Below are 12354 nucleotides of genomic sequence, written 5' to 3'. Positions count from 1 at the left end.
GTTGCATTAACTACAACTAGAACTCGTTCAGGTTTGACAGTTTCAAGATTTGGTCTTATTCACATTCATGGTGAATGATCCGCTGGATGAAACAACCTCACACATCGAACTTTTTACTCTATAGTAAGAAGTATTGTATTGCCGAGCATTCTCTTCCAACGGAAATTTCACTCACTCTTCATTAAAAGCGGAACCACTTTAAATTTGAGTAGTTCCACTTCCAACAAAAATCAATGAAACCTCAAAATGAGCGTGTAAGCTGTCGACTTTTGTCAAGATCAGTAAGGGCTCGATCATTCAGCAACCCGTCAGTAAATTATCTCTGAGGGCAATCTAGAAAAATGCTGCCTGGAGGTCCTTCAGTGTGAAAGCCCATCACCACTCTCTGGCCAACAATTCGTATTCTGAACTCCGCCAACAACAAAGTCACCGCGCTAAATGATTGAAATTTTGTTGTCATTTAGTATAAGTCACTGCAACCAGCGTTACAAATCTGCAACCAGTGATATTACTGGCTTCAGGTGGTATCAGTTACACGACTAAACGATACTCATCAATACAAGAAATCAAGGATGTCATCGATCATTCGGTAGCCTGCCAGTCTCAGACGCCCGACATGGAAGCGCGATGCATGGTGGACCCCTGGTGCTAGGGCCCCTCCACAACTCTGCCCAACTGTTCTTTGTTTGTTTGAATAGTTAGGCAGAGCTGCGGAAAAACCCCCACACCAGAAGTCCACCACACATCACACCTCCAAACCAGGCACCTGAAACCGACAAACCACCAAATGACCGATGACATCCCTGACCTCCTGCACCGATAAACCCCGATCCATCGCATAACTAATACCACCTGAAGCCGATGGGCTCTGAAGACGCATAAAGCTGACTGTCAGTCTAAATTGATAGCCCAAACCGTACATAGCGCCTTTTCTAATCTATTCCGTTTAGAACATCCACTAAATTAGTATAGTTAGGAGAGGATCTGTATGTTATATGTAAAGGAAGGAAACAAATTCTTAACGTTAAATTAGATGGATCTTACTTGAATAAATTGATGATGTTGAAGGCTTGAGGAATTCATTAGGTCAATCAAGGCTCGGTTGATTTCTATTTCTTCCTGTTTAAAATCCGGTGGGGAACTTCAAAAATGTATTCCATTCTAACTAAAGGGTAGAGTTCGGATGAAAACCGTACACTTAAAATTTTCACTTTTTCACATCCCCGTGAAGTCACTTTAAGGGTTGAACAAAAATGAAAGTTGCAAACAGAATAACAAGAAGATCGTTCAGAATAAGTGTAAGAAGATCCTCTTTGCGCAACTCTATATAATAGACTCTGATCTAAGCTATTCTAAAAAGCTATTCATCATCGGTTTCTTGAGTCTGCCAAAAATCTCAACATCTTGCTCGAAGCACAGTTTGGATTCGACGCGATCGGTCAATCGTACACCAACTGACCCGAGTTACCAACGTTCTCAGAAGGAAAAAGTCCCAAAAACATCCGCCACGGCCTTACTCGATGTTGAGAAGGCATTTGACGATGAATGGCATGATGGCCTGGTGTACAAACTACATCGCTACAATCTTCCCAGCTACCTGGTGAAAAACATCAACAATTACCTGTCGGCAAGGACAGTCCGGGTCTCAATCAGCGGAGCGAGTTCCAATGCGCACAACATCGTCGCAGGCGTCCCCCAGGGCAGTCTCCTCGGGCCCCTGCTTTTTAATCTGTTCACCTCCGACATGCCAGAACCTCCAGAAGGCGGCATTTTGTCTCTGTTCGCAGATGAAACCTCCATCGTCTTCAGCAGTATAGTGATCAGAGCGCTAGTGGCAAAACTCCAACGAGGCCTGGATGCCCTGACAGAGTACCTTACCAGCTGGAAGATTTGTATCAACGCGGCGAAGACCCAGGTCGTCATTTTACCCCACTCTAATCAATCCCTCCTTAAGGCTATTTTGATATAGGGTAGAATACGGCATGGGCAGGGTGCGACATTTGTTGGCAACCTCAACAATATTTGCGTTTTCCAGCAAACATACACTATTTATGAACATAAATTTGATCCAATCACACAATTTCAAGTCTAGGCTTCCATTCGAATAACTTGTTTGTAGCAAGTAGCAAGATTTGACGAATTAATCACCGAAACAAATTTGCACCTACGAAATCCTTGCCATTATTGCATCGCCCAAGAAAGCAGCAGAAGAAAAGCAAACTGTTACTTACTTTTTTGGATCGCCTGTTTCTTCTCTTTATCGTATATGATACGACAAATTACGGTACGTAAACTACTTTTTACACTTTATTACCACTTGATTATCACCACAAATAGCAAATATATCCAATATTTGCTCTATGTTTCACTAAATAAAATCGGGACTGTTCGTTTTCTTTGACAGCAGCGCACTTCGGAATAGAGCGAGAGAATGTGTTTGTGAGCATATCAAACACACGCTAAAAAAATACCACGCACAATTCCATGTGATTTGATTTTAGCAAAACTACGAACAAAATATCCGGCGTTGGCATTTATTTTAAAAAAGTGTTAGAATACAAATGCTTCTATTCAAATTTTTACTAAGACCATGAATTATATCAAAAGTGATAGCCACACCGTAGTATTTTAAGCCTTATTTTGATGAAACAAACATATCATGTAAGGACCTTCAAATCTAAGGACCGTAAAGAGCAAGTTGTATATTTGAAACTGGTTGATAGACTTTTGCTTACACGTGAAGACTCTAAGGCATTACAAAAGACAAAAGATGTAAATCTTGGCAGCGGACGAAAAGTATGTAAGTTCCCTTCTCCAAAATGGCCAACATTATTCAAATAGCTTGAAAATGGTAAAAGTTATGAAATTGTCAATATCTGGGTACACGGGTATCCTATCTGCCATTCACGTCTGTTTTTTGTTGGCCGCATAAGGGGTAAAATTTGTTTTACAATGTGTTTAAATGTTTTTGCCTATCTTCCACATGACATAAAATTGATCCCAAGGCTAAAAATTCATGTTTTGTTTTAAGCCAGTTTTGATAATTAATAAAATTTCTTCCAAAATTGAGTGAAGCGAGATGAGCGTGCGGCCGATTATTATGAATGAATTTTACTACTAGAGGATATAAACAACCAGCATCTGGCACCAATACATTACTAGTTTTCTACTTCCATGTCTAGTTGCTGAAGCAACTGAAGCAAAATCATTGCTGATAATAGAAATTGCTATGCCAATAGAAGAAACGTTGACCTGTTACTTTATATTAAATTCATCGGCGCAGCCAAGGGGGGGCAGGGGGGGGGGGCCGTCGCCCCCCCCTAAATTGTGGAAATATTGAACGGGTACTGAAATGAATTCCCTCAAACATGTGCACTTTACGATCCAATCATATACAGAAATAGGTGGTTGAAATTCAAAAAATTCCCAAAACTCATTAAGGCATCCAGGGTCCATAATATATAAAAGTTCAAAACAACTCGAAACATTTCGGGCTCAAGAAATCCTTCTAGAAGCTCCCCTGAGAACTTCTAAATTCCTCCGGAAAGTTATCCACAAATTCCTCTGAAAATCGTTCGAAAATCCTTCTCATGTAATTGTAATTCCTCCTTATCTAGAAACCCCCACTATTTTTTTTAGGAAATTCACGATGAAATTCCTTGAAGATATCTTTTCTTCTCTCCGAGATTTACTTCTAGATATTTCTTCGGCTATTCTCTCTTCAGGAAGAATCCGGCATTTCCTTCAGGCATGCATTCGAGAGTTCCGTCAAGAATACATGTTACATTTCGCACCTCATTGCATAATACTCACCCCTAGTTATAAATCAACAAATTTAGATGTGTAAGGAATAACAACAAAACCTCTTATTTAGCGAGTGAGGAGGTTCTGTTGGCAAGAAGGCAATCGGCTTCAGACAATTCACCGAAATTATAGTTATACAATATTTCTAATTATGTAAATAACTATCAATAAATATACTATTTCAGCTTTTTAGCTAATGAATTACAAATAGAGTAGAGTGGGGCAAGAGTGCGCGTGGGGTAAGAGTACGTTTTCGATTTTTTGAAGTAATAAAAAAAGATAAACTAGCAGCACTGCATCAGTTTGACAGGTATTCTGGCCAACTATTATCATGTGTAATTGTAAACGATTTGAATAAACAACAAGAGAGATATGGAGTTAGATAACTTTTTGGTCATTTTGCTAAAAATAATTGGATTTCCGCAACTAGTACTTCATTACCATATATACGTTCAATCAGGTGAACATTATACCATTTCGATAACCTATTGTATAGAGTACTTTATGGTACAGAACACCAATCCGGTTGGTTTTTCAAGAAGTCAAAACCATTACTTGAATAATTTTTGGGACTGTGGGGACAGGAACCGGTGGGGCAAGAGTACGCATATGAATCTTCAATTTATGATGTCAAACCCGTATCTCCGGCCAAAATAAGACTTCTTCCAAAGCGTGAAGATCCACAATTAAGAAAAAAGGGACAGAATTCAAAATTATCACAAGTTTTTAGGATAAGTTGAAGTAATTCGGTGTTAGAAAGGCCTTAGCGAACAAAGCACTGAAGCGAAATAATGAAATTGGTTTAAAACTTGTTGTACACCTAATCATAGTACGAAAACACAATTTCATCTAAATGATACTTTCATTTAATCAAAAGAAACATTCATAAATTACGCAACGTTTAGCTGGGAGGGGTTGCGAAATGTGTGGAGATCCATATATTTTTTAGATGAATCATACAAACAGTGTAAGATAGGGGGAGGGGTGATGAAATAGCCAAATTTTACGTTACGCGATTGGTGGACCTTCTTTAAAGAAAATGCCTTTGTATACGCCACGCGAAACCTGATATATATTTTTACCTCTGTAGTTTTTTGTATATATAAAAAAACAATGGTTTTTCGTATGAAAGTGCACATTTTTAGGACCCCCTCCCACTTAAGGAGTTACGTAATTTTTAAACATTCCCTAATATATGCTCATTAAACATCAATTAAATGTTATTAACTCTTATGTGTGTTAATATATACTTAAAGCACATGATTGAATAAATGCGTACTCTTACCCCACCCGATGCGCACTTTTACCCCACCGGTGGGGTAAGAGTGCGTTTTTCACTTGTCTTGCAATAAGGGTTCTACTAAAACGAATCTCAATAATTTCAATATTTTTTCCACTGGGTAACATAAAGGAAGAGTATATGAATCATCGACACTGATTTGATATGCAGAAGCTTGCTTCATAAGGGCCACATGATCGATTGAAAACTAAGTGCGTACTCTTGCCCCACTCTACTCTATGTATTTTATTTGCTGTAAGCATCGGTTCGAAGCCACCAGCCAATAGCTCCCGCAACAATACATACGGAATTTCTTCCCAAAATTCTACCAGAAGTTTCTTCAAAAATTTATGACGGAAGTCCTCCGATTTAGCTCCATAATTTCACTTGTAAATCTATAAGAAATTCCTTCGGAAATTCTTCCAGGAACTTCTCCGGGCATTCCTCTCGGAACTCTTCCTATAATTCCTACGAGATTACTTCCAGGCAAATTTCCGGGAATACCTCCAAACATTCAATAGCGAAATCATCTAGCATTCCAATCTGGAATTCTTTTGGCAATTACTTCAGAATATCCTTCAAGAAATCCTCTAGAAATATCTTCATGAATTTCTCCTGGAATTCGTCCAAGTATTTCCCCAGAAATTCTTACAGGTATTTTTTCGGGAGTTTCTCCAGGTACTTCTCGAGGAATTCCTCCAGGAACTTCTCCGGGATATTTTCCGCCGAAGTGTACTAGAATTCCTTCCGGACTTCACTCGGAATTTACTCGGATATCTGCCAAGAGTTCTTCCAGAAATTTATTCGGAACAATCCGCAGAGATTTTCTTCAGCAATTAATCTGGGAATACTTTCAGGATTTCATCTGGGAATTTCTGAATTAATTCCTCCTGGTATTTTTCTGGGAATTCCTTCAGATATTTTTTCGGAAATTCCTTTAGGAACTTCTCTAAGAATTATTTCAGCACTTCCATGTGGGAATTCCTCCGGAAGTGCTTGTGGGAGTTCCTCAGGGAGTTTTTCCAGGATTTTTCCAAGAAATTCTCCTGTAATACCTCCAGGAACTTTACAGGGAATTCCTGGACGATATTTGGCAAGAATTTCACGGGAAATGGGATTTTGGAAGTTCCTTCAGAAATATTTTTTCTCTTCCTCTAGGGTATTTCACCGGATGTTCCTCTGAAGTTCCACCAGTAGTTCCTTCGGGAATTCAATCAGGCTTCCTTCCAGGAATTCATTTAGCATTTCTTTAGGCATTTATCTACAAATTCCTCCAGAAGTTCCTCGGAGAATTTCTCTGGGAGATCTTACGGGAATTCCTCTGGGAGGTTCTTTTAAGAATTCTTCCAGGAGTTCCTCCTGGAATGCTTACGGAAGTTCCTTTGGGAGTTCATCCTAGAATTCTTACGAGAGTTCCTCCAGGATTTCCTACGGAAATTCTTCCTGTAGTTCTTCAATAAATTCCTCCAAAAGTTCCACCGGCAATTCCTCGGAGAATTCCTCTGAAGAATTCCTAGAGGACCTCCCGGATGAGCTCCCAGAGAAACTATCGGAAGAACTTCGGGAGGAATTTCCAGCTTAATTTCTGAAGAAAGCCTAAATGATTTCCTGAAAAAAGCCTGAATAATTTCCTGGAATAGCTTCTGGTGGAACTCCCGGAGGAATTTCCGGAGAAACTTCCGGATGAATTGCTGGTGGAATTCCCGGAGGAACTCTCGAAGGAATTTTCTGGAAGAATTTCTGAAGAAACTCCCGAGAGAATTTTCAAAGGAACCCCGGGGAAACTACCAGAAGCATTCTCGGAAAGAAGAGAATTCATCTTATAGACAAATCTCGTCTAGCTGAAACCTTTGTTGGGGAAATTCTCGGAAGAGCTTCTGGTGGAAAATCTATATAAATTCCTGAAGAAGCCTAAATAAATTCCAATTCTGCCGAAATTCCCGGAAGAATTTTCAGAGGAACTGTCGATAGAACTACCGGAATAATTCTCGAAGCAAATCCTAGAGAAATTCTTGGTGGAAATGCCGGTGGAACTCCTGGAAGAATTCCAGGAGAAATTTTCGGAGAACCTCCTGAAGGATCTCCCAGTGGAAATCTTGAAGTTTCCACCGGAATTCTTTCAGGATTTCATTGCAAATTAATCTAGGAACTCCTCCGGAAATTCCATTGTTGATTTCATTTTTGAATTATTGCAGGGAATTCTGCAGAACTTATAAAGAAGTTCGTGAAGATATTCTTGGAGTAAATAATGGTGGAATTTTCGGATCAATTCTCGGCAAAATTTATGGTGGAATTCTTGAAGACACTGCCGAAGAAGTTGATGGAGGCATTCCTAAAGAATCCCTGATAGAATTTCGGATAGAATGCCAGGAGCAATTGTCGAAGGAATTCCTGGTGAAAGCTTGCATATTGATTTTTCTGCCTATTTTATAATAAATATTATTTCAGAGAGGATTTGTTTAGAAATTCAGATGTATGGTTCTAGTTTTCTTAAACTTATGGAAGAATGCAGGATTTTTATAATAATTGTTATAGCCGATTTAATGTTCTTTCTAAATACTCAGTTCATTAATATTTTTCTAACTTTATTTAAAAAATCTGATGAGCAATAAATCACGCATTTTTAAATCCATTATTGTTTTAATCATTATTGTTTCGATTTGGTTTGAATTTGGTTTCATGTGTTAATATTCATGTGTTTTTATAAAACTACTATAAAACTACGATTTAGAAGACCAAAAAAGTTGGCCCCCCCTTCTCGAAATCCTGGCTACGCCCATGATTAAATTTACTGAATTTGTGGTAAAAGATATTATATTAAGTGAACACCAATCATCAAAGGAAGAGCATACAAATGTATACCAGTTGAACTATACCTGTGTTTTAGTGTAATTATTCATTATTTTTATCATTCAATTTGGCGAATGTCTTAGACTGCCAAGAATAGGTATTTTCCCCTATTAGATAAACTTTATGAATTACATTTAAATTCCAACCATTGCTATTCAACCAAATTAAAGATGAAAGGCCAAGTGGCTAACCACTGGAAATGTTAAAAATAATGTAACAAACAAAAAATTAAAATGAACGAATATAAGTAATAAAAAAGCTACCTGTTAGTGGTGTTGGTTCGCGTGAGAGTGCTCTCAAATTCGTCAAATCGATATTTCAATCTTTGTTTACAAAATCAGATATGTAAGTCGTTTTGAAAATTAGGTATTGCTTTTTTTTTGCAATTCCAGCTCGGCATCCTGTGCACGCTCGAACAAAGTGTCCATCTCCAGTGTTTTTCTACATCGCCCCTTTCCGAGAGCTTCACGTCCAACAGCCGAATCAGCTGCGATGTAACCGTCGATTTTTCGTGGTATGCTTCCAAAGCATCCCACACTGCAAATGCACTAGTACAGTCCTTGATTACCGGGTACTGGCTCTGCTCCAAGCGCAATCCGATTGTAGCCCGCGCCTTCTTGTCGGCTTTCCACCAATTCACTGTTTCTGGATGCGACTTTGGCTCATCATTAACATGCGAAAGGTCTTCGCGCACGAGGAGCATTCCCATTTGAAATTTCTATGTCGCGTAATTCGTAAATCAATAGAGAATAATAACAATGCAGCAAAGTTTAAATTTCTAATTTTTCAGGGGCAGCTTCGAACTGATCCTGGGAGTTTTTAAGTACATTAGGATTAGGATAATAATGTTTCACAAAAACACAGCTACAATAATTTCATTGAACAGCCTTCGAGAATGCTCCATTAGATTTCTCAATTTCCACCAAATGTCCAAACTATGATGTAAATATGATTTAATGGAAAAAAGCACCCTGTATAGAAATACTAATCGGCATTCCCCATTGTTCATTGACAGTTAAATATTCTGAATATGAACTAACATTCTAATGCATTTATAAAGTTGAATAAAAAAACATCGTGGAAAATATTCCACTGCTATGCAGCGCTCAACACACCGGCAGCTGTTTCTGTTGCATATTGCAAGGCAAACAGAATCCCCTGGCACAGATTCCACCCGACACTCGAGTGCACTTGCTCGCCGACTCCGAACGGATCCTCTCTGTGTGCAACAAAATTCCATCCATATTAAATTCCACAAAATCGTAAAGCTTTCCCATCGGATAGGTAAGTCACCGTTCGACGCCACCACCGCACCGTCGCGTCGCCTTAGTCGACTGGAGTGGGTGAGCTGGTGGGGTTTCTTCCAGGATTTGCATACCTGCCGGTTGGAAGAGACGGATCAGCGCTGTGGTGATTCCACGTACCTAAGTATCAATCCCAGCAGGTGAGTGTCACCTGGGTTTCCGCTTTCACAGCGGACTTCAGATTCAGAATTGCAGCTCAGCAGCTTGATGCAGCTGAGTGAATAAAATGGATTTCCAGTACTTGAAGGACCAAACCATCTGTTGTCGCTATCTTGATTTTTACTTTTTGTTTTGCGAACGATAAAAGCGCTGTTAGATTACCATCAATACAGCCACGGGACACAGGTTTTAAAATAAATGAAAGAAAGTGTCAACATATTAGACACAAGTGATATCGAGTGATGGAACTGATACTCCTGATACTGATACTCCGGATAAAGCCTCTTGGTTGTAATGGCAAAGAAGTGCTTCGTGGCACATCGGTCATTCCTTTTTGAAATTTTATCGCAAAATGACGAATATCAACGAATAACTACTCCAAAATTAATGTATCTTTGAGCATATATTTCAGGGGTTGGGGAGCATGATCATATATTTGGTCAATTGTAATTACTGAATAAATAAACAATTTTACATTGACGTATTAGCAGTACCTCCTCCATGATCATCCCACGAAAAACAAAGCAAAGCTGAAAATTAAATTAATAAAATCTTCCAACTTTAAATACTATCATCATTAAGAAATGTATAAATGTATAAAGAGGCTTTCAGCTCTTGGCTGGTTCACCTCTATCTATAAATTCCCTACGTTTGTTTGAGTAAATAAGGGCCGAATAGTTAGAATCAAATCAATTCTAATTATATATATTTACCTAAATATAAAATTTACTTAGAGAAGTTTTGAAAAAAATAAATGTCTAACAATTCTACACAGCGTGGAAGTTGTCGTGTCCCTAATCAATATTATGCTAATATCTTTGCCTAAAATAATCTAATCTTTTCGCGGTTCTCAGCATAACATTCTGTATTTATTTCTACAAGAACTGAATGAGTAGCATGGCTCTTGATCGTAAATTGTGCCGTCCAACTGCAAATCACTGTTTTTGGATGTTTCTGCATATATTTCTCCATATAAACTTCCAACGAGTTTAGCACCGCCCAAACGTTGACCGATTTGGCTGAAATTTTGTCCATAGCATCAGGGCATCAAATAGAACCGAATAAAAGGGCGGCCCATCAAAAAATTCGGAAAAGTGTTTTTTGAGCCACCCTAACCTATAATCAAACCCTCATGAATTCAAAAGTAAAATATAAGTACGTTACGTTAGTTTATTTGCTTGTTTAAATACACTATATTTGTTCAAGTATACGTAGGACTCGCGGTTGCATTTAAAACATTACCAATTTCTTATTTTTCAAAGGTTTTGAATCTAGTTTTGTGATGCCCCAAATGCCTTACATATTTGGTCCATCCGAAGACATTCTAGAACAATATGAAATATTGCATCTTCGGATTAAGTTGCATCTTTGTTTTTGTCCGCTTTTGAACCCTAGCATCGTCTCTTGAAGGTTTTGCACAACAAGTTGATTGGAAGGGAATTAAAAAAAATCAGAATAATCCATCTAGCGTGACGATGCCTTTCTCTATTCAATCGTTTGGTTTCGCCTTATAAGTATGATACACATCATAAATAAATGCCTACATTACGGCTCTTGCATATACTGTATAGCGAATCAACCAACCAAGGTCATATGGTTCAACACGCCATTTTCTTCATAACTTTTGAACGCAATGACCGATCGTGATTATATTCAATAGCTTAGGGTTTGCCCCCGTCGAATGCAACTTGTTGTGAGAAAATCAGTTAAGAATTACTACATGAAAAAGTGGTCAATGTTTTTCGGTTTCGTGGGCACACACACAGACACATAGCCTTTCGGTACAACTTTGTTGTACGAGAAAGGAAAAACACACATTCAACATACACACGCTACACAAACTTGCTACAAGTATGACAACGGCCGCCTAAAACTGCTACAAGATCGACCACCAACCAGCCAGTTTCAGAAATGATGCGAAAACGACAGAAAGATGCGTTAAAAGAGATCTTCTTGAGTTCCAGCGACCTTGACTTGAGTATACACGCCAACAGAAGAGCTTATAATTTTGCGGCGGCTAACGATCATGGCTGCTTTAAGAAATCGCTATACGAGACCAAGGTGAATACTATTATAAGAACCCTGTACAAGACTGCTTTAAAATAAAAATGGCTGCTCAAATTGAGGACAAAGCAAACACGCAATTTGGTTTGAAGCAAGAAAGAGTAGAATTACTGCTTTAAAAATTAAAGGTATTTTTACAGCGATTGAAGTAAGCAAATGTCGAAACGAAGCATGTAGCGTGATTCCTACTCGTGTCAACTTCGAGAAACGGTATCTTTCAAAAATACCGGCTATAGCTTAGGGACACGAAAACGAAAAAAAAAACAGCAATGGAATTATTCTGAAAACCAGGATCAACATCGAACACATTTCGTGAATGTGGACTCTTTATCGATATTGATTGTAACTATCTTGCAGGGTCACCAGATGCTGCTGCTGCCGAGCTCGAATAGTCAAGATAAAATGTCCCTATATAACATTGCATTTGAGGATGCAACGAAACAAATTGCTTGAGAAGTGCTGGGCAGATACTTAGAACAGATGAATATTTCTATCAAGTTCAATTTCAGCTCCATGTAACGAAAGCAAGTATCTGCCACTTAGTCGATTATACCACTAAAGGAATTCAATCTTGACGTGTTCTGGTCATATTTTATTCAGGGTTCACTCTCCTTATGTCGATATATCTAAATTTCTAGGCTACTAGATCATTTTCGGGAAGTAACAAACATATTAAAAACAAGAGATGACATTCCTTTTGTTGCCGATTTTCATAGCAACGGGCTGTTTTCGATCTAGCACCCATTAAAAATTTCCTTCCATTCCTCGATCTCTCCTTATCTCGACGGTCCCGTCATTATCGAGATGTGGAGAGGCGACAGTAATAACAATATTTTGTTTGTTCAAAGTTAATTGCCTATATTCCGGATATAAGCCACCCGGAATGGTCCTTAA

The 12354-nt window shown here is 38.6% G+C and overlaps 1 pseudogene; it reads left to right on the top strand.

Moving 5' to 3' along the window:
- Positions 1–11256: 11256 nt before the first annotated feature.
- On the top strand, positions 11257–12035 carry LOC134209967 (uncharacterized; annotated as a pseudogene).
- The last annotated feature ends 319 nt before the right edge of the window (positions 12036–12354 follow it).

The sequence above is a fragment of the Armigeres subalbatus genome, chromosome 2, assembly GCF_024139115.2.
Source record: "Armigeres subalbatus isolate Guangzhou_Male chromosome 2, GZ_Asu_2, whole genome shotgun sequence".
NCBI lineage: Eukaryota > Metazoa > Arthropoda > Insecta > Diptera > Culicidae > Armigeres > Armigeres subalbatus.
This window is presented reverse-complemented; position numbering and strand designations above follow the sequence as displayed.